The following is a 20245-nucleotide window of genomic DNA, read 5'->3' on the forward strand; positions in this document are numbered from 1 at the left end:
GCTCTGATTGTAGTTGCTTTCACAAGTTGAGCTGAAATTTTCACCATATCTTCACATTTAGAGTTCACATGTTAACACCACCTTTTCACGTGAGGAGAATAACATGTTTTCACCTCACATGTGAATTGCAGTTTCACATGTGAAAATCTAACTTCCACTTGTTGAATTGCAATTTCCCATCTGAAAATCACATTTTCAGTTTCACATGTAAGACAACTCCACATGTAAAAATCTTAGTTATACATGTAGAATTGCAAGTTCGCATGTGGGGGTGAAATATACTTAGTGCTACCAAGGAGGCATTAAGTGTGTTACTGCTGCAGGCATGCCTCTCTTCATACATTGGTCCATGACTGTTGGAAGAAGCCCAGTAAAAAGAACAGAAAAGCTAGCTCTCCGTGTCTCATTTTTTTTATCCTGTTTTACCATTTCTATGCATGGTTACATTTTCAAATTCCAGAGATAACATATTTAAGTAAACTGTGATGAGTTCTCTGGTTTATAGATTCATAGTTTTGACCGAGTGAAACATTTGTGAGATTTTTACGATTTACATGAGTGTAACCAAGCTAAGTAGTTATCTAGCTTACTTTTGAATGCAAGTCAATGAAAACAAGATGGCATTTCAGATGATTTTAAAATTTGTTCAATAAATGTTTTGCCCCATTGTTTTATTTTTTAATATATTGAGTGTATTTACATGTGTACATATGAACCACGCTAATGATAGGGAAGCATTGGAGTCAACATGGGCCAGTATGCCTGTCGACACCTTGTAGAGTCCATGCCCCAGCGAATTGAGGCTGTTCTGAGGGCAATATATTGGTGGTGCAATTCAATGTAAGGAAGGTGTTCCTAATTTTTTGTACACTCCGTGTATGTTAAAACAATTTCATCTCATGAAACCACACAAATCCAGCAAACATTAGGAAAACATGTTTTTGCTCATAGAGGTCTGGTCAATATTTTCTATAGGGGACTCCTTTTGACTCAAAAGGCAAAAGTTCCCTATAGCCTCTCTATTCTACTGTAGGCCTACAGTGATTTTACATAATTTTAGAGGGAAGAAGATAAAGGGTGCTAACTAGAACCTGGCATACAACAAAACACGGCACCTGGCCCTTTGTCTGCCCAGTAGGTGTCTTAATTGTGCCTTACAATGGCTGCCTGATTGGTAACGATCTGATTCTCCATGCAGATCAAAGGAGGATAAAGGGTGTAGGGGGGAAACAGCCAGCTGTGTTTTGTGTCACCTGTCAAGATGGTGGTGAGAAGTCATGCATCAGTGACAGCATCTGTTGCGGACTAAAGTAACACGGAACGCAGTCACTGTAATCTAGTGTGGGTGGATGAAGTGATTCACTAAATACAACGCCATTTGGTATAGGGAAAGCCTTACGGAAGCAGACAATCGCAATTTAATTAGTACATAGCTCAACAGCCAAACTCGATGGTAGTCTGTGGTAAATTATTAATACATTTTATTTGTAATGCGCTTTTCAAAAACCCAAGGTTGGCTTGTTTTCTGTTTGTTAAAACACATTACTGGCCTCAGACCAGTGCTTAGGGTTCACAACCCCCGACCAAATACTGTCCTGTTGAGTGTGAAGTTAAGTTAATATTGAACTCGGTGGATCAGTTGCAATCAAAGGGCAGAACTGCGGAGCTGTAGATTAGTGCTGGATTTCTTAAAAAGCTACTAATGGGAGATTACATGCACCTGCAATTTAAGACAAACTTCCTTGCAACTAAAAACTCAAAAGATTAAACCAGCAGATGTAAAATGTGCGCTGGGAGTCAGGAAGCAAGTTCAGGAAGTAAACCATTTAATAAATAAGTGAAACATAATACAAACACGCATACAGGAAACTGAAACAGAAACAATGACACCTGGGGTAGCAACCAAAGGGAGTGACATATATAGGGCAGGTAATCAAGGAGGTGATGGAGTCCAGGTGAGTGTCTTTATGCGCTGATGAGCACAACGATGGTGACAGGTAGATCAGCGCCATAACGAACAGCCTGGTGACCTAGAGGCCGGAGAGGGAGCACACGTGACAGCAGATCAGTTGATCGCATGTTGTTAATGCGTCAAAGAAAGTCTGATACTCCCGCCCCCAATAAAATATCAACCTATCAGAAACACAAAAAATTGCAAGGCTGGGAATGTACACTACCGTTCAAAAGTTTGTGGTCACTTAGAAATGTCCTTGTTTTGAAAGAAAAGCTGTTTTTGTCCATTAAAATAACATGAAGTTGATCAGAAATACTAATAGACATTGTTAATGTTGTTAATGACTATTGTAGCTGCAAAAGGCAGATTTTTATGGAATATCTACATAGGCGTACAGAGGCCCATTATCAGCAACCATCACTCCTGTATTCCAATTGCTCAGTTGTGCACCGGGGCCTCCCACTCCTCTTTATATTCTGGTTAGAGCCAGTTTGCACTGTTCTGAAGGGAGAAGTACGCAGCGTTGTACGAGATCTTCAGTTTCTTGGCAATTTCTCGCATGGAATAGCCTTCAATTCTCAGAACAAGAATAGACTGATGAGTTTCAGAAGAACGGTCTTTGTTTCTGGCCATTTTGAGCCTGTAATCGAACCCACAAATGCTGATGCTCCAAATACTCAAGGCCAGTTTTATTGTTTCTTTAATCAGAACATTTTTCAGCTGTGCTAACGTAATTGCAAAAGGGTTTTCTAATGATCAATTAGCCTTTTAAAATGATAAACTTGGATTAGCTAACGCAACGTGCCATTGGAACACAGGAGTGATGGTTGCTGATAATGGGCCTCTGTACACCTACATAGATATTCCTTTAAAAATCAGTAATTTCCATGGACAAAAGTAATTTACAACGTTATCAATGTCTATACTGTATTTCTGATCCATTTTATGTTATTTTAAATGGACAAAATGTTTTGCTTTTCTTTCAAAAACAAGGACATTTCTAAGTGACCCCAAACTTATGAACGGTATTGTATCTAAAATACTTAGTGTAAGAATATGGTTATATTTCCCACAAAACAGTTCATCTTAAATGTCAAGATAATTCAAATGAATATAAATTGTGATTTAAAATAACTGGAATAAAAAAACAGATTATATATAAACTCAATTCCGATTGGCTTGAGTTCGTTACACATTTTATTTGCGGACAGTTTAGGGATATTTACTTTTCCCCTTTTGATAAGAAATTACCATACTGTATTAAGACAAGTTATTGTTAATGGATTACATAATTTGGAAATGAAAAAGTAAGTACACCAACATGAGTTTTCCCTTCAAATGTGTAGGGTAAATTGACCATTAGATTTGCTGTGGTAAACTATAAAATATTTCAGTTGTATGGAATGATTATCAAACAGTTATATTGATGCTTAGTCTGGTCAATGAGTATGTTTATTATATACTGAAGATAATGGAGACAGTTTTTTTAAACATTTAATTTGGATCAGAATGATACAGATTCTGTAATGCTCTTTTTTGGATGTTTTTGAGCCGTTTTCTTTCCAGAAAATAAATCAGATATGATCATTCTGATCCAGATGCCACAATATCAAGATCACAGAATCTGGATTTTCAGTGCTTTGGATAGGTCTCTATGTGGCCATCTACTGAGCGAGTTAAATTACAACATTTTGTCTAGCCAAAAAGACAGCCCAGTTTTTTTTATTTTTAACAGAATTAGCCAGAATATGTAATCCTCTTTTCTCAATCCACGATCAGATCAATCTTACTATTTTTAATAATAGGATCATTCTGATCCAGATGCCACAACATCAAGATTACAGGCTCTATTAAAACATATAGAGCTTGCATATCACTTATAAGTAAGTAGATGCATTTATTTGACACTTCTCAATATAACAACTGACCACATACCTATACTGCAGTTAATTTAACATAATGGACCTTTGGTTTTCGGATGGAAGAATGTTTTTTTAACCTCCTCACCACGCTAATGATATGTCCTTTGGTTACTTTTAAGGAAATTTGTATCTAACATTAATAGTTACATGCTAATTGCTAACCGCTAGCTAGCTTAGTGCTGCCATTTCGTCCAAGAGAGCTATTTTTTGCTTCTGTTATGTTAACTGTCTATTGTTTTTTCTTACATTTAATACACAGGCCTAAACATGGAATTAATGTAAACAGATACTTTCTACAAAGAGATGATTTTGAATTGAACAGTCAATATTGTAATGAAACAGGCAGGGAGCAGGCCTCGAACCCTCCCAGGGTCGTTGCAATATTCTGAGATTGAGAGAAATTGACAATAGAGAAACCCAGTAAAAGTCTCCTTATTTATCCTGTTTAACATGTTAAAATGTACATACAAATTTGAAAATGCACATGTGAAAGTGTAGCGGACATGAGACAGTCACAGTTGCTCAAGGTAGCCCCTCCTGCAACTTCAAAATCATTGTTGGCCCTCTTGGTCTAATGGCCAAGACATATCCTTTAAGGCTTTAAAAGTGTTCTTACACTATATATTTTTAAATATTTTTATTTATTTAACCTTTATAGCAAGTCAGTTAAGAACACATTTTTATTTGCACTATGACTTTGAACATTCAAAGCAACTGGGAAATGTTCATGGCAGGCATTATGGTCACCTGAGCTTGCTACATAACTTCTGAGTGATAGGAAGCACAAGCACCACCAATCAGCCTAGACCACTGCACACACACCAGTGGAGGCTGGTGACTTGAAAAAATGAGGAGGATGGGAGACCCACAGTATAGGCGCGGAACGCACTGAGTATACAAAGTGTGTTTCAAAAATCAAAGACAAATTATTTTAACCTAAAGCATTTAATAAAGACATTTATAGTACAATATTATGGGGAAGGGGAATGAGAGGGCTACTTACAGTGTTGGAAAGGGATCACAGCGGTGATTGAATGAGGGTATGTGGCATGAGTTAAGGTGTTCAGAGGCCTGACCAGTGCAGGACAGGATTTTACTGGGAAGACAAAAAACAATAACACAAGACACTACACAGTTAGACAAGAGCTAAGAATTAGTTAGTCCAAGCAAGGAGTAAAATCTTTGATGTGTAATAATGTGATTGACTCTACATTCAGTAATGAGAGAAAATTGATAGGGGTACTCACAGTGCTTGGAAGGGAAACATTCAATGTGCCAGTGGATGAGCGGGCACATGAGACGTTGTGGCTTCAGTTAATGTCAGGAGAAAGTTGACAATGGTAGTGGAGTGGAGTAGTCATCACCTCTTAAATCAGGGAACATGAGGGGACTTAGCTGTAAATACAAATAGCAGATACATTCCATTACAGCTGCGCCATCGTAGGTCTCTATGATGTTAAACTCAGACATCTCAAAATTCATAAAGTCAAACAGACTGCACATCAAAGTAGCCCAAGAAACGTTCCTGAATAAAGCCCTGATCATCCACATACCTGACAACTGCAAGCAGACTGGTGGCACCATAGGCCCCAGAGCGGTGGGGCAATTTTTACCCCTTGGGGTCTAGAGTTTTTCCTTATATGTTAACCTATGTAAAACTCTGGATCCTATAAGGTATGACAGTGATTAATCAGTTCTAAAAAGGTGTTATATCGGCTATGATGGGACCAGTTTTTCCTAATCAAGTTTTAAAAATCTAAAAAAAAAAAAAAACTCCTGGCTCTGGGGGGGATGAAACCCTGTCAAACTGCAGCTATCTTATATTTGTTCATATAAATGATATGTAGACTAGATTAGGAGGGGGATTTCCTCTACCCAGATACATAGACAACAACTGATAGACAATAGAACTCAGAGGGTTGAGGTTGCTTTATGCATGTTTGCATCATGCAACTGTAGGCCTTCTAAAAAAATGTACTCACATCTGCCATCTATGTCGATTGATTAATTCCAGGTAATAATTTTGGATTAGAAACGTATAGGCAGCCTAGCCAGCCCAATTTTGAATATAATAAAAAATGTATCACATTCACATTCTCTTGACACACAAATGGACTATAAATACATAATGTTGCCAATTAGTTTACCCTGACCAGATGGACAGGGCTCATAGGCTGTATACAGCTGCTCTTATTAGTAGCCTACAATTGATCAGACGAAAAATAGTATAGTTTTAATTACATACAGCATGTCAGATTTCTAATGTTTAGGTGTAGCCTAGGCTGCTGCAGCATTTATGTAATGAGTGTTTACTTGTGTCTGTCCGGAGGAAAGTGCAAAGCCTACTTGAGCGCATGTGAAAAAATGTGCTGTGTCAACCTCTTTCTTTAATCTAACTTTTAATGGATGACGCAATGGAAGCTATCAAATCATTTGGAATTGTTTTCGACATCCCAGAAAAGATGTTCAGCATATAAAGCATCGTAACATGCAATTACAGGCAGCTGATGATAGGCTCCCTGTTAACCAGCTATACATTTGATACCAGTTGGTATTGAACGCTCTCATCTTTTCATCCTTCTTCATGAATCTGATCTCAGGCAGAGGTCAACCCTCGCTTTTAATTCGCACCATGTACCCCAGAGAATGAAAGGGGTTCTTCAACAATAAATCCACAACATTTTCAGCAGCGTTGGCCATTCTGGCGGAGAAAACTACACACTGGTGCTGGTAGCTAGCTAGCTACTGAAGTTAGCAAGGCAAATGTAAATAAATTCCACTAACTGGACACAAAAATAAAGTTCTAAACACAATGAAACAATTTATAATATACCTCCTCTGTAACGATTTTCTTCTTCTGATGAGGAGTATGAAGGATCGAACCAAAACGCAGCGTGGTAAGTGTCCATGTGTCACGTTTCCTGACCTGTTTTCTGTTGTGTTTGTATTATTTAGTTGGTCAGGGCGTGAGTTGGGGTGGGTTGTCTGTGTCATTTTCTATGTGGGGATGTTTGTGTTCGGCCGGGTATGATTCTCAATCAGASGCAGCTGTAGATCGTTGTCCCTGATTGAGAATCATACTTAGGCAGCCGGGGTTCACGTGTGTGTTTGTGGGTGTTTGTATCWTGTGTATCTCGTGTCAGTGTTCGTGCCTCACGGGACTGTTTGACGGTAGTTTCATTTTGTATTTTGTATCGTATATGGTTTATTTTGTGTTATTAAATTACCATGGAAACCAAACACTCCGCATTTTGGTCTGATCCGTCTCGCCTCTCCTCGTCCGAGGAGGAGGATTGCGACTACCGTAACACCATGTTAAATTTATTTAACTCAGAACACTAAATAACAAAGCGCGAGAACGAAACGGTCCTGTAAGATATACACACAAAACAGAAAACAACTATCCACAAACACAGGTGGGAACAAGCTACCTAAGTATGGTTCTCAGAGACAACGATTGACAGCTGCCTCTGATTGGGAACCATACCAGGCCAAACACAGAAATACAAAACATAGACATACAAACATAGAATGCCCACCCACATCACACCCTGACCAAACAAAAAATAGAAACATACAAAGCAATCTATGGTCAGGGCGTGACATCCTCCATCTCCTGTTATTTGAAAAAACTAATTTGCTCAACTACCACTCTTAATCTCCATCCAACAATGTCACCAAGCTTCTCAACATATAGAACCCCGATAATGCTCTGTGGCACAATCCCAATACAAAACACTGTTCTCTGATCCTACATCTATGATTGGATGGACAACATGTCAGTTCATACTGCAAAAGCTTTGATTGGTTGGAGGACGTCCTCCGGAAGTGGTCATAATTACCATGTATGTCTATGGAAGGGGTGAGGCTCCTAGGTTTTGTATTGAAGTCAATGAAGCCAGAGGAGGAAGGAAGCTAGCTGTGCTCCGGTTACACCATGGTGCTAGCCCAGACAGTGCTGTCGAAGTTACGGTAGACCTTCAATGCAAACAGTGTATTTTAACCAATTATTTGGTGACATATGAATATATTTAGTAAAGTTTTATCTAAAAAGGATAAGTTTTTGAATGTTTCACTTTTTATTTTTATGAAATTGGTCCTCCTTCTCTTCCTCCTCTGAGGAGCCTCCACTGATACAAATAACACAAGAGGGAGCCCAACGACAATTGATTTGGGACAGGCTCTGTCTCTCCTCCCTGCTTCAGTGACCAACAGTGTTTATCGCGCTGTCCGTGGTGCTGAAGCTGCAATATAATTAAAGACACTTCTACTTTCTTACTTWAAAAAAAAAGAAGTTCTGTTATCGAAATGCATATTTTTCTTAGGAAAGAAATGTCCTATTCCCTCAACCCTTGCTCTTTACGTGACACGTACAGTATGCATTGCATGCACGTGAACAATAGGGCCTGACCTATAGCATATCATATTCACATCAATAAAGTGGTCAAAACAAACTCTGAACACCATAGCACGTGACAGCATAATGGATGCAGAGYACATGACAAATAAACTCGAAATTAGTTTACTGGTTTCTCAGGAGGTAAAGGGAAAGTCCGATATGTGTAAGACTTTTGACTTAGTTGTGGAAGCTTACAATCCCCCCAAATTGGACCCTTTGGAACAGTTTAAACGACATGAAATAAAGTATTAGTGCACCAGAGAATCTGTTCTAACGAAAGAGTATTGCAAAGCCTTTATTAATACAAAGACTAAAAACTGTTGCATGCATTCGTGAATTAAATTGCCGGCAGTTTATTTATTGTTTAGGCTAATTATTCAAGGCTCCCTTTGTTATTTCATTTWAAAAAAATGCTTGATGGCATTTCAGAGCATGGATGACTTGTACTGTATGCTGTGTGATGACGAATTAATTAATGATTGATTTATTGACACAGTATCCTATAGGCTACGTTTAAATATAGGCCTAAGTTACGGTATTAAGACAGTATTAAGACAACAGGACTAAAAATTACAGGAACTTTCAATAAATTCCCTGGTTTTCCAAAAATCCTGGTTGGAGGAATTCAGATTTCCTACTTATTCCATTCTGGTTCTGACACACCTTCAAATGAGATTTAGGGAAAACCAGGGAATTTATTGAAAGTTCCAGTAATTAAGAGCTCATAGAATCAATATTCTATTAAACAAACTCTCAAACAGGCAACAGAAGCAGGATCTGTCTTATTTCTGTAGATATATATGGATGATTTATAAACCCATGCACATTTAACAGTTAGGTTAGCTAGCTAATTAACTACAATTCCCTGGTTTTCCAAAAATCCTGGTAGGAGGATTCCGGATTTCCTGCTTATTCCATCCTGGTTCTGGCACACCTCCAACCGAGATTTAGGGAAAACCAGGGAATTTATTGAAAGTTCCAGTAATTTTGTTGCAATAGTTGCACCATTGTTCGTACATAATATAACCATATACAATTTCAGTAGCACATATTTTAGAGTGAAGGACTGTGCCATCCCTACAGCCTCCGCAATATATTAGTCCACTAAGACAGGCGCGAATCAGACTGGTGTCTCGTGTACCATGAAAAAATACATATAAACTCAGCAAAAAAAGAAACGTCCCTTTTCAGGACCCTGTCTTTCAAAGATCATTCGTAAAAATCCAAATAACTTCACAGATCTTCATTGTAAAGGGTTTAAACACTGTTTCCCATGCTTGTTCAATTAACCATAAACAATTAATGAACAGTCGTTAAGACACTAACAGCTTACAAACGGTAGGCAATTAAGGTCACAGTTATGAAAACTTAGGACACTAAAGAGGCCTTTCTACTGACTCTGAAAAATACCAACGAAAGATGCCCAGGGTCCCTGCTCATCTGCGTGAATGTACCTTAGACATGCTGCAAGGAGGCATGAGGACTGCAGATGTGGCCAGGGCAATGAATTGCAATGTCTGTACTGTGAGACGCCTAAGACAGCGCTACAATGAGACAGGACGGACAGCTGATCGTCCTCACAGTGGCAGACCACGTGTAACAACACCTGCACAGGATCGGTACATCCGAACATCACACCTGCGGGACAGGTACAGGATGGCAACAACAACTGCCCAAGTTACACCAGGAACGCATAATCCCTCCATCAGTGCTCAGACTATCCGCAATAGGCTGAGATAAGCTGGACTGAGGGCTTGTAGGCCTGTTGTAAGGCAGGTCCTCACCAGACATCACCGGCAACAACGTCGTCTATGGGCACAAACCCACCGTCGCTGGACCAGACAGACTGACAAACTGCTCTTCACTGACGAGTCGCGGTTTTGTCTCACCAGGGGTGATGGTCGGATTCGCGTTTATCGTCGAAGGAATGAGCGTTACACCGAAGCCTGTACTCTGGAGCAGGATCGATTTGGAGGTGGAGGGTCTGTCATGGTCTTGGGCGGTGTGTCACAGCATCATCGGACTGAGCTTGTCGTCATTGCAGGCAATCTCAACGCTGTGCGTTACAGGGAAGACATCCTCCTCCCTCATGTGGTACCCTTCCTGCAGGCTTATCCTGACATGACCCTCCAGCATGACAATGCCACCTGTAACGGCAGCCTTCCCTCTCTTCACTAGAAGAGGAGGAGTAGCAGGGATCGGACCAAGACGCAGCGTAGCTCGTGTTCAACATGATTTAATAATGACGATTAAATAGTGAACACTTACAAAATACAAAATAACAAAAATAACAAACGTGGCTTACCGATACAGCCCTATCTGGTGCAGAGAAAACACAGAGACAGGAAACAACCACCCACAATCCCCAACACAAAACAAGCCACCTATATATGATTCCCAATCAGAGACAACACAAAACATCTGCCTCTGATTGAGAACCATATTAGGCCAAACATAGAAACGGACAAACAAAACACAACATAGAATGCCCACCCAGCTCACGTCCTGACCAACACTAAAACAAGCAAAACACACAAGAACTATGGTCAGAACGTGACACCACCAGCCATACTGCTTGTTCTGTGCGTGATTTCCTGCAAGACAGGAATGTCAGTGTACTGCCATGGCCAGCGAAGAGCCCGGATCTCAATCCCATTGAGCACGTCTGGAACCTGTTGGATCGGAGGGRGAGGGCRAMMSCCKRRCKSKKKRYWKKMGMKKSMMYKKMMMSCSMTGGWAGAGTGGGGTAACATCTCACAGCAAGAACTGGCAAATCTGGTGCAGTCCATGAGGAGGAGATGCACTGCAGTACTTAATGCAGCTGGTGGCCACACGAGATACTGACTGTTACTTTTGATTTTGACTCCCCCTTTGTTCAGGGACACATTATTCAATTTCTGTTAGTCACATGTCTGTGGAACTTGTTCAGTTTATGTCTGTTGTTGAATCTTGTTATGTTCATACAAATATTTACACATGTTAAGTTTGCTGAAAATAAACGCAGTTGACAGTGAGAGGATGTTTCTTTTTTTGCTGAGTTTATTTGCCACTGCTCAACTAAATAAATCTCAGTTGACCAAAATGGGGTCAGCCCTAGTAGGGAGGTATATATTTTCTGTTTTCCGAGATTGATGTAGTCCATTATTGTGGTGTTGAACATGCAAACCATGATATTGAAGTGCCCAAAGTCATTATGCTTGGTTAATTGATTTAATCATTGGCACAGAAACCTGTTGGTGGAAAATTCATTGCATGTTTTATATAATTATAAATATATAATTATAAATGTACATTTTATGATTTCCCCCGAGCTGATAATTGATCATAGTGTAATGATTACCGCCCCGTGGCAGTCACGTCGGTAGCCATGAAGTGCTTTGAAAGGCTGGTCATGGCTCACATCAACAGCATCCTCCCAGACACCCTAGACCCACTCTCAATTCGCATACCGCCCCAACAGATCCACAGATGACGTAATCTCAATCGCACTCCACACTGCCCTTTCTCACCTGGACAAAAGGAACACCTATGTGAGAATGCTGTTCATTGACTACAGCTCAGCGTTCAAAACCATAGCGCCCACGAAGCTCATCACTAAGCTAAGGACTCTGGGACTAAACACCTCCCTCTGCAACTGGATCCTGGACTTCCTGACGGGCCACCCCCAGGTGGTAAGAGTATGCAACAACACGTCTGCCACGCTGATCCTTAACACTGGGGCCCCTCAGGGGTGTGTACTTAGTCCCCTCCTGTATTCCCTGTTCACCCACGACTGCGTGGCCAAACACGACTCCAACACCATCATTAAGTTTGCTGACAACACAACAGTGGTAGGCCGGATCACCGACAACGATGAGACGGCCTATAGGGAGGAGATCAGACAACTGGCAGTGTGGTGCCAGGACAACAACCTCTCCCTCAATGTGAGCAAGACAAAGGAGCTGATCGTGGATTACAGGAAAAGGTGACCAGAACAGGCCCCCATTAACATCGACGGGGCTGTAGTGGAGCGGGTCGAGAGTTTCAAGTTTCTTGGTGTCCATATCACCAACGAACTATCATGGTCCAAACATACCAACACAGTTGTGAGGAGGGCACGACAAAACCTTTTCCCCCTCAGGAGACTAAAAAGATTTGGCATGCGTCCCCAGATCCTCAAAATGTTCTACAGCTGCACCATCGAGAGCATCCTGGCCGGTTGCATCACCGCCTGGTATGGCAACTGCTCGGCATCTGACCGTAAGGCGCTACAGAGGGTAGTGCGAAACGCCCAATACATCACTGGGGCCAAGCTTCCTGCCATCCAGGACCTATATAATAGGCGGTGTCAGAGGAAAGCCCATAAAATTGTCAGAGACGCCAGTCACCCAAGTTATAGACTGTTTTCTCTSCTACCGCACGGAAAGCGGTACTAGAGTGCCAAGTCTAGGACCAAAAGGCTCCTCAACAGCTTCTAGCCCCAAGCCATAAGACTGCTAAACAATTCATAAAATCGCCACCTGGAAAATTTACAGTGACCCCCCCTCCCTTTTGTACACTTGCTGTTTGTTTGTTACCTATGCATAGTCACTTCGCCCCCACCTACATGTACAGATTACCTCAACTAACCTGTACCCCCGCACACTGACTCGGTACCCGGTGCCCCCTGTATATAGCCTTGTTCTTGTTGTGTTACTTTTATTATTACTTTTTAATTGAGTCTACTTGGTAAATATTTTCTTCTTCTTGAACTGCACTGTTGGTTAAGGGCTTGTAAGGAAGCATTTCACGGTAAAGTCTACACTTGTATTCGGCACATGTGACAAATAAAATTTGATTTGATGAAACAGGCAGGAAGAGTGAGCTCGTCTGTGATGGTCGGCGAACCCTCAACCTTCTGACCCTTAACCCTGCGTTGGATCCACTGCGGCAGCAGAGAAGTTTTTGCATATCAGAGATTTTAGTTTAGAAGAACAGTTTTTTGGGGGAGAATTGAATCCAGCCTCCCAGGCTGACGGTCTGGAGTAGATTATGTTGGGGCCAAAGTAGTGGGAAGGTGTGTTGGGGGTAGTGGTGTATATATAGGGTTAGATGGTGGTGCAATTTCATTCCCCCCATTTCTTTTGTGAGCAAATGTGCTATGCACTTTCCAAACAGTGAAAGGCAGCAATATGCAACATAAAGTCTAGCCTGCCGCAAAGCCATATGAAGAAGTAAAGTGCAATGAGGTTATCTTGAAGCTAGTGGGAGCACGCGACCAACATCACCTGCCTAAACAGAATGTGCAACACTGGAGTTTTCCATTTGGCCACAGCTACCATTGCCACTGTGCCTCTGCTACTCGTCCACAAACCAAACAATCAGCAAAGTGTCGTGCAGTTGACATCAACCAGGGTCAGTGTACCTTTTGGCCAATGGATTTTGCAGTATAACGTGGAACCTGACACTCCAAAGCGGAGTAGCCCACTGTTAGCAAAAAGAGAAGTCTAGTTTACCCATTTTAAACAGTGGAAAACGGAATACCAGAAACCAACGCTCCACAGTTGACACTCGAGTGCGTGAGGACTACATTTATGTTTTTGGGTTGTGTTGCTTTAGCTAGCTAAACTTGCACACCACCGTGGGGACTGTTAGCTAAAGTAGCAACCCAAACGAATAGTCTACGAAGMGAAATCATACCGTACGAGGAAGAGAGCTGCAAAATCATACTTGACCCTATGAGGTAGGCTTGCTTACACTTATGTGGAGTTCATAGCTATGTCTAAATAGCTAGCTATATTCAATTGTATTTGCATTAGCTAGATAACTAACGTTGCTTCATATCCCATCGTTAGCAATTGCAACATCATCGACAGATACAAACCACGGGTAGTTAGCGTTAGCACGAAGCTAGCTAACTTAACCGTCCCAACGTTCTTGGTCGCGCAGCTAACAAACGTTAGCTATCTATATAACGTTTCTATCGTTAGCTAGCTATGATTTGACGTTAACAAGTGACTCACTAACTAACGTTAGTTACCGTTACAGGTAACGTGAAAACCAGCTAACGAACGTTAGTTGGAAAAATGATCAACAACGCTAGCTAGGTAGCCTAACTACAGTAGCTACCTAACTTATAACGTAAGCTAACGTTAACCGACTCAGATAGTTTGCCCCACAGACCAACTAACGTTACCTTGGCTAACTATCACTTTGAAGTGGACAATGCAAGACTAATGGAGTACTGTAACGTTAGTAAAGTTGCAAAGGACAATTAAGCGTTAACGTTAGCTATTTGAGGATGTAACGCGTTAGCTAGCTATCTGTGTTATAATTTATAAAATATTTGGTTAAAGCGACTTTCTAGCCAGAAGTGAGATTGAAGTTGGTTGCTAGCTACCATAGAGATCATGTTACGTTGCTACAGTCAGCTAGCCAGATAACGTCACCAAGCTAACCAGGTTAACAATGTACTTTTTTATTCTAGTTTATTGGCCAACCTGTACTTTCATTTGTTGTGAAACTATAACGTTAGTTAAGTTGAGGGTTTCGTCATGTTTTGGTAGCTAAGTTAGTTAGCGAGGTTAGGTATCACGTGACCAACATCAGACCATGGGTTATGCATTTGTATCGACTTTTCTGCCTCCCTCTTCTCGTTACTATCTGCCCTTAAACCCCATACGATATAGTAGAATCAAACATTTGTTACAAAAGCGAGAGTTTGCGACGAAGTAGGCTACTTGCATGCCAATTACAGAAGATATTTGAGTGATCATTTGGGGGTAGCCTTTGATCATGACGCTCAGTTCCATTACACAAGTCATTGGACAAAGGCGTCTTCTGTAAGGGGGAGTTTTGTTAAGAGCCGCGATGCTTGGTCTGAATATTAATGTAGGGTTTCCACCACTTCCGAATTCCCCAGTCGAAGTTCCGCCCCCATGCCCAGGGGGTTTTGGGAACTGAGCGTCGCGAACCCTGCAGGCAGAGCTAAAGGCTGCAGTCCAAACATGGTATGTTCACCCCTCAGCCCTTGCAATAGCCACTTTCCCTTGGGGGAATCCCCGTCGAAACTGGATGCAGTTTGATTGCCATTTTAAGTGGGAGGTCCAATTCACTAACGTTGCATTAGTAGCTTTAGGTTGGTTGTTTCTTAGCTCAACTTCAAGCTTTCCACCAAGGACGTTGCCTCTCGGATCATCACTCTCCCTCGCTTGGTCAAGGGACATTTAGGGTCAAGGTAGCTATGTAAAACGTCATTCAAGGGCTGAGAATTTAGGGCCAAGGGCAGTCATAGTCCAAAGAGCATGTGGCTACTGCGTTAACCAATCAGCTAAGGAGCAGATGTTTGCTTGAAAATCTTCTGTATATGAAACAGTTCCGCCTGTCATTAGTTCCGGGCAAGCACAACCAAAAAATATGGAGGAAATCCAATCATCGCTGTGTCTGGTTTTCCAATTCTATATAATTTTGCTTCGCTAGAATACAGAGACAAAATCATAAGGCCATGGAGAAGGATTCCAGAGATTGTTGGAGTTGATGGTGCGTGAAGATAGATTTGCACAACAATGTTTGCATGTGCTGCTAGCTAGTTATAAACACCAAGCAACCTAAGCCTCAAAACTGTGATCAAAGCAACCATTTGTAAATGTGCTGAGTAAATTATATTGTGAAATTTGCCCACCCAAGAATAGAAATCCCAGTTACATTCATTATAACGTTGTTAATGATACACTAAACATGAATTTATCATGTAATATGCTACCAATTGGATTATGGGATTTTAACATTAGGATTTTCATATATTTAAGCAATCAGGCCTGAGGGTGTGTGGGCTGATATACGACGGCTGTCAGCCAATCAGCATTCAGGGCTTGAACAACTCAGTTTATAATAAGGCTTATGGCTCTTTCATTATACTTGACATGACATTGATGATTATAGCTCACTCTGTAAAAATACATGGGCCTACATGCACATGAATGGGTACTTTGGGTAAAGGGAGTTGTGGCTGTGCAAATCTCTTTAGCCATCAACACCAACATCTCTGCAATCCTCCTCCATGCTGTTGACCTTCTAATTTTGTCTCTATATTCTAAAACCATTTCCAGCAAATAAACGAGGTAGAATTACAATGCTCCCCATGCTACATTATTTTCCTTTTTGATATTTTGAATTAGCCTACAAATTGCCAGCTCGTTATTTTCATGTACAGTACCTAGAATACAAGGTTGGATTTGCACTAAAGAATTTCATGTCAGAAATATCATGTAGAACATCTGGCTTAGGGTTAGCCTCATACATTATCCACTGGTATGATTTTAAATTGAGAACGTATAGGTAGCTCATCAATATGCAAATGATGTGTGCGTTGAGCTATTCTCGGCTTCAGATGTACAATGACAAGGGGCAGATAGATTGCACATGCCCATTAGGCCAGTAATGCCATCATACTGTAGGCTTGTGGCTGCATTGGTGACGCATGCCATTATGATAAGCTGCAAAATGTTTTCACATGGCTGATATCCTGAGAGCGCGACAATCAAAGAAAACCGATTGGGGAGCTCTCAACTTTCTCATTTGAGAAAGCAACACAGAAACGCAGACAAATTAGAGACATCTCCTTCATACCTTTTTATTGCTGAATTGGGATTTGTGATTAATGAACATTGACACTAGTTCATCTTGAATAATTAAAATATGATTTTAAAATGTACAAATAATTTAAGATATTTATAGATGTTAGACATCTTAGTAAGTAGGCTATTATTATTAAAGCATAATTTTGGGGGAACAAACAAGTCCATCCCAGAGGTGGCCAACCTTGCTCCACTCCCAGATKTACTGAGTGAGCAGACTTCTATTCCAGCCCAGCAATAATACACATTATTATCAACTCATTAGGTTTGATAAGTTGAAATAGGTGTGTTAGTGCTGGGCTGGAACAGAAGCCTGCTCACACAGCATTAGGGCTGTCCCCGACAAAAAATAAATCTTAGTCGACCAGGAGTCGTCTGTTCTTTCGACCAATCGAATGGTCTAAATTTTCAAATGTTTAATTTTATAGATAGACACACTGTGTATTTTAATAAAATCAACTATATGTAGGCTACTGAGCTCGTCTGATGCTTTAATTAAGCACGCTGTGATTTAAATAATTAAGACACACAAATCAATTAATCAAATTTATTTATAAAGCCCTTCTTACATCAGCTGATGTCACAAAGTGCTGTACAGAAACCCAGCCTAAAACCCCAAACAGCAAGCAATGCAGGTGTAGAAGCACAGTGGCTAGGAACAACTCCCTAGACAGGCCAGAACCTAGGAAGAAACCTAGAGAGGAACCAGGCTATGAGGGGTGGCCAGTCCTCTTCTGGCTGTGCCGGGTGGAGATTATAACAGAACATGGCCAAGATGTTCAAATGTTCATAAATGACCAGCATGGTCAAATAATAATAATCACAGTAGTTGTCTACTGCAGCATAAATACTGGAGGCTGAGACCAGAGGGGTCAGGAGACACTGTGGCCCCATCTGATGATATCCCCGGACAGGACCAAACAGGCAGGATATAACCCCACCCACTTTGCCAAAGCACAGCCCCCACACCACTAGAGGTATATCTTCAACCACCAATTTACCATCCTGAGACAAGGCCGAGTATAGCCCACAAAGATCTCCGCCACGGCACAACCCAAGGGGGGGCGCCAACCCAGACAGGAAGATCACGTCAGTGACTCAACCCACTCAAGTGACGCACCCCTCCTAGGGACGGCATGGAAGAGCACCAGTAAGCCAGTGACTCAGCCCCTGTAATAGGGTTAGAGGCAGAGAATCCCAGTGGAGGAGAGCGGAAAACGGCCAGGCAGAGACGCAAGGGCGGCGTTGCTCCAGAGCCTTTCCGTTCACCTTCACACTCCTGGGCCAGACTACACTCAATCATATGACCTACTGAAGAGATAGGTCTTCAGTAAAGACTTAAAGGTTGAGACCGAGTCTGCGTCTCTCACATGGGTAGGCAGACCATTCCATAAAAATGGAGCTCTATAGGAGAAGGCCCTGCCTCCAGCTGTTTCTTAGAAATTCTAGGGACAATTAGGAGGCCTGCGTCTTGTGACCATAGTGTACGTGTAGGTATGTACGGCAGGACCAAATCGGAAAGATAGGTAGGAGCAAGCCCATGTAATGCGTTGTAGGTTAGCAGTAAAACCTTGAAATCAGCCCCGGCCTTAACGGTAAGCCAGTGTAGGGAGGCTAGCACTGGAGTAATATGATCAAATGTTTTGGTTCTAGTCAGGATTCTAGCAGAGACGTATTTAGCACTAACTGAAGTTTATTTAGTGCTTTATCCGGGTAGCCGGAAAGTAGAGCATTGCAGTAGTCTACCTAGAAGTAACAAAAGCATGGGATAATGGTGTTTAATACTTGCGTACTATTGTTGTACAGATGAATGTGGGCAGCTTCAGGCGTTTGGAAATGCTCCCAAGGATGAACCAGACGGTGGATGTACAATATTTTTCTGAGGTCTTAGCTGATTTCTTTGATTTTCCCATGATGTCAAGCAAAGAGACACTGAGTTTGAAGGAGGCTTGAAATTCATCCACAGGTACACCTCCAATTGTCTGAAATTATGTCAATTAGCCTATCAGAAGCTTCTAAAGCCATGACATAATTTCTGAATGTTCCAAACTGTTTGAAGGCACAGTCAACTTAGCGTATGTAAACTTCTGACCCACTGGAATTGTGATACAGTGAAATAACATCTTGTAAACAATTGTTGGGAAAATTACTTGTCATGCCACAAAGTAGATGTCCTAAGCGACTTGCCAAAACTACAGTTTGTTAACTTCTTTGGGGTACCCCCCCTTCTTCTCAATTTCCGCCTAAAGACATACCCTAATCTAACTGCCTGTAGCTCAGGCCCAGAACCAAGGATATGCATATTCTTMGTATCATTTGAAAGGAAACACTCTGAATTTTGTGGAAATGTGAATTGAATGTAGGAGAATATAACACAATAGATCTGGTAGAAGAAAATACAAGGAAATAAACATACGTTATCTGTTTTTTATTGTTGCTGCATCATCTTTCAAATGACCAAGAACAGCCAAACATACAGATAGGATGCTGTGGATGATTTGAATGAAGAACATAAGATGGCAACAATAGCTGAGCAAAGTTTTAGACAGATAACTTCAAAAATGAGCGAGCTACATGACATTGAGCATGAAGTCACCCAGGTGTCCCACACAAATGTACCCAAATGTACCCAAGTGGCCGAATTGGTAGTGATACATTTTGAAGGAAATAACTATATACAAAATACATAAATGCTATTCTAACACACCCCSCAAAAATAAATATATATGAAAAAATATATATAAAATAATAAACAAACAAATAACAAGGGTAACTATTTACACATTTTCTATTTACAATATTGTATATTTTATAAATAAATAAATAAATAGATAAATATTATGAAGACCTTCAGCCCTCAGTCCTGGTGCCATGGCCCATAGCAGTCTCTTTCTGCTGTAAAGCAGAGGCTTACTGAACAGGTGGTGCAGGTGATGGGGAATTTCCTGTGACAAAGGGCACAACYTCGCCTCCCCACTGTGCCCTTTTTGCCCTGAGGCACATTCATGCCTGCAGAGATGAATCTGGGCAGGTGAACACCACTGGTTGACGGAGCAGAAGGTGCTGCAGTGGACTTGCTGTAGCTAGCAAGCTCCTGGATGAGCAGCTCCCTGAAGGCTAGCTGTGAGATGGGGGGCTGTCTCTATCAATTTCCTCTATAATTTGGGTTAAATCTGTATACCTAGACTTTGTTTTAGCTTTTCCTGATTTATTCGCCATAATTTAAATATATAAACTTGTTGAAAATGCTATTGAATATGTACTGCTATGCGTAACACTCGTGGCTCCGTCAAGTAGGATTTGCAATGGCGAATGAACCTCTTTTACGCCAGAGTTTACGACAAAGGCTGGTCTTCAAACATATAACCATTACATG

General features: G+C 41.2%; 1 protein-coding gene and 2 long non-coding RNA genes across 4 annotated transcripts in view; 2 read left to right on the top strand and 1 right to left on the bottom strand.

The window, feature by feature from the left end:
* Positions 1–20245, top strand: part of LOC139023248 (uncharacterized) — a 288962-nt gene that overhangs the window by 151741 nt on the left and 116976 nt on the right. The gene's annotated exons all lie outside the window — the stretch shown is intronic.
* Positions 1810–6966, bottom strand: LOC111954238 (uncharacterized). The gene is made up of 4 exons (XR_002875962.2): positions 6710–6966; positions 5124–5271; positions 4880–4972; positions 1810–2030 (listed from the first exon to the last, which is right to left on the bottom strand). It is a non-coding gene; the product is annotated as an uncharacterized lncRNA (long non-coding RNA).
* btbd7 (BTB (POZ) domain containing 7) overlaps positions 13402–20245 on the top strand; it is a 123820-nt gene continuing 116976 nt past the window's right edge. For both annotated transcript variants that reach the window (XM_070435975.1, XM_023973775.2), the window contains exon 1: positions 13402–13976. The gene's annotated coding sequence lies outside the window, so the exon portion shown is untranslated. The remainder of the gene's footprint in view (positions 13977–20245) is intronic.

The sequence above is a fragment of the Salvelinus sp. IW2-2015 genome, linkage group LG28 (genome assembly GCF_002910315.2).
Source record: "Salvelinus sp. IW2-2015 linkage group LG28, ASM291031v2, whole genome shotgun sequence".
NCBI lineage: Eukaryota > Metazoa > Chordata > Actinopteri > Salmoniformes > Salmonidae > Salvelinus > Salvelinus sp. IW2-2015.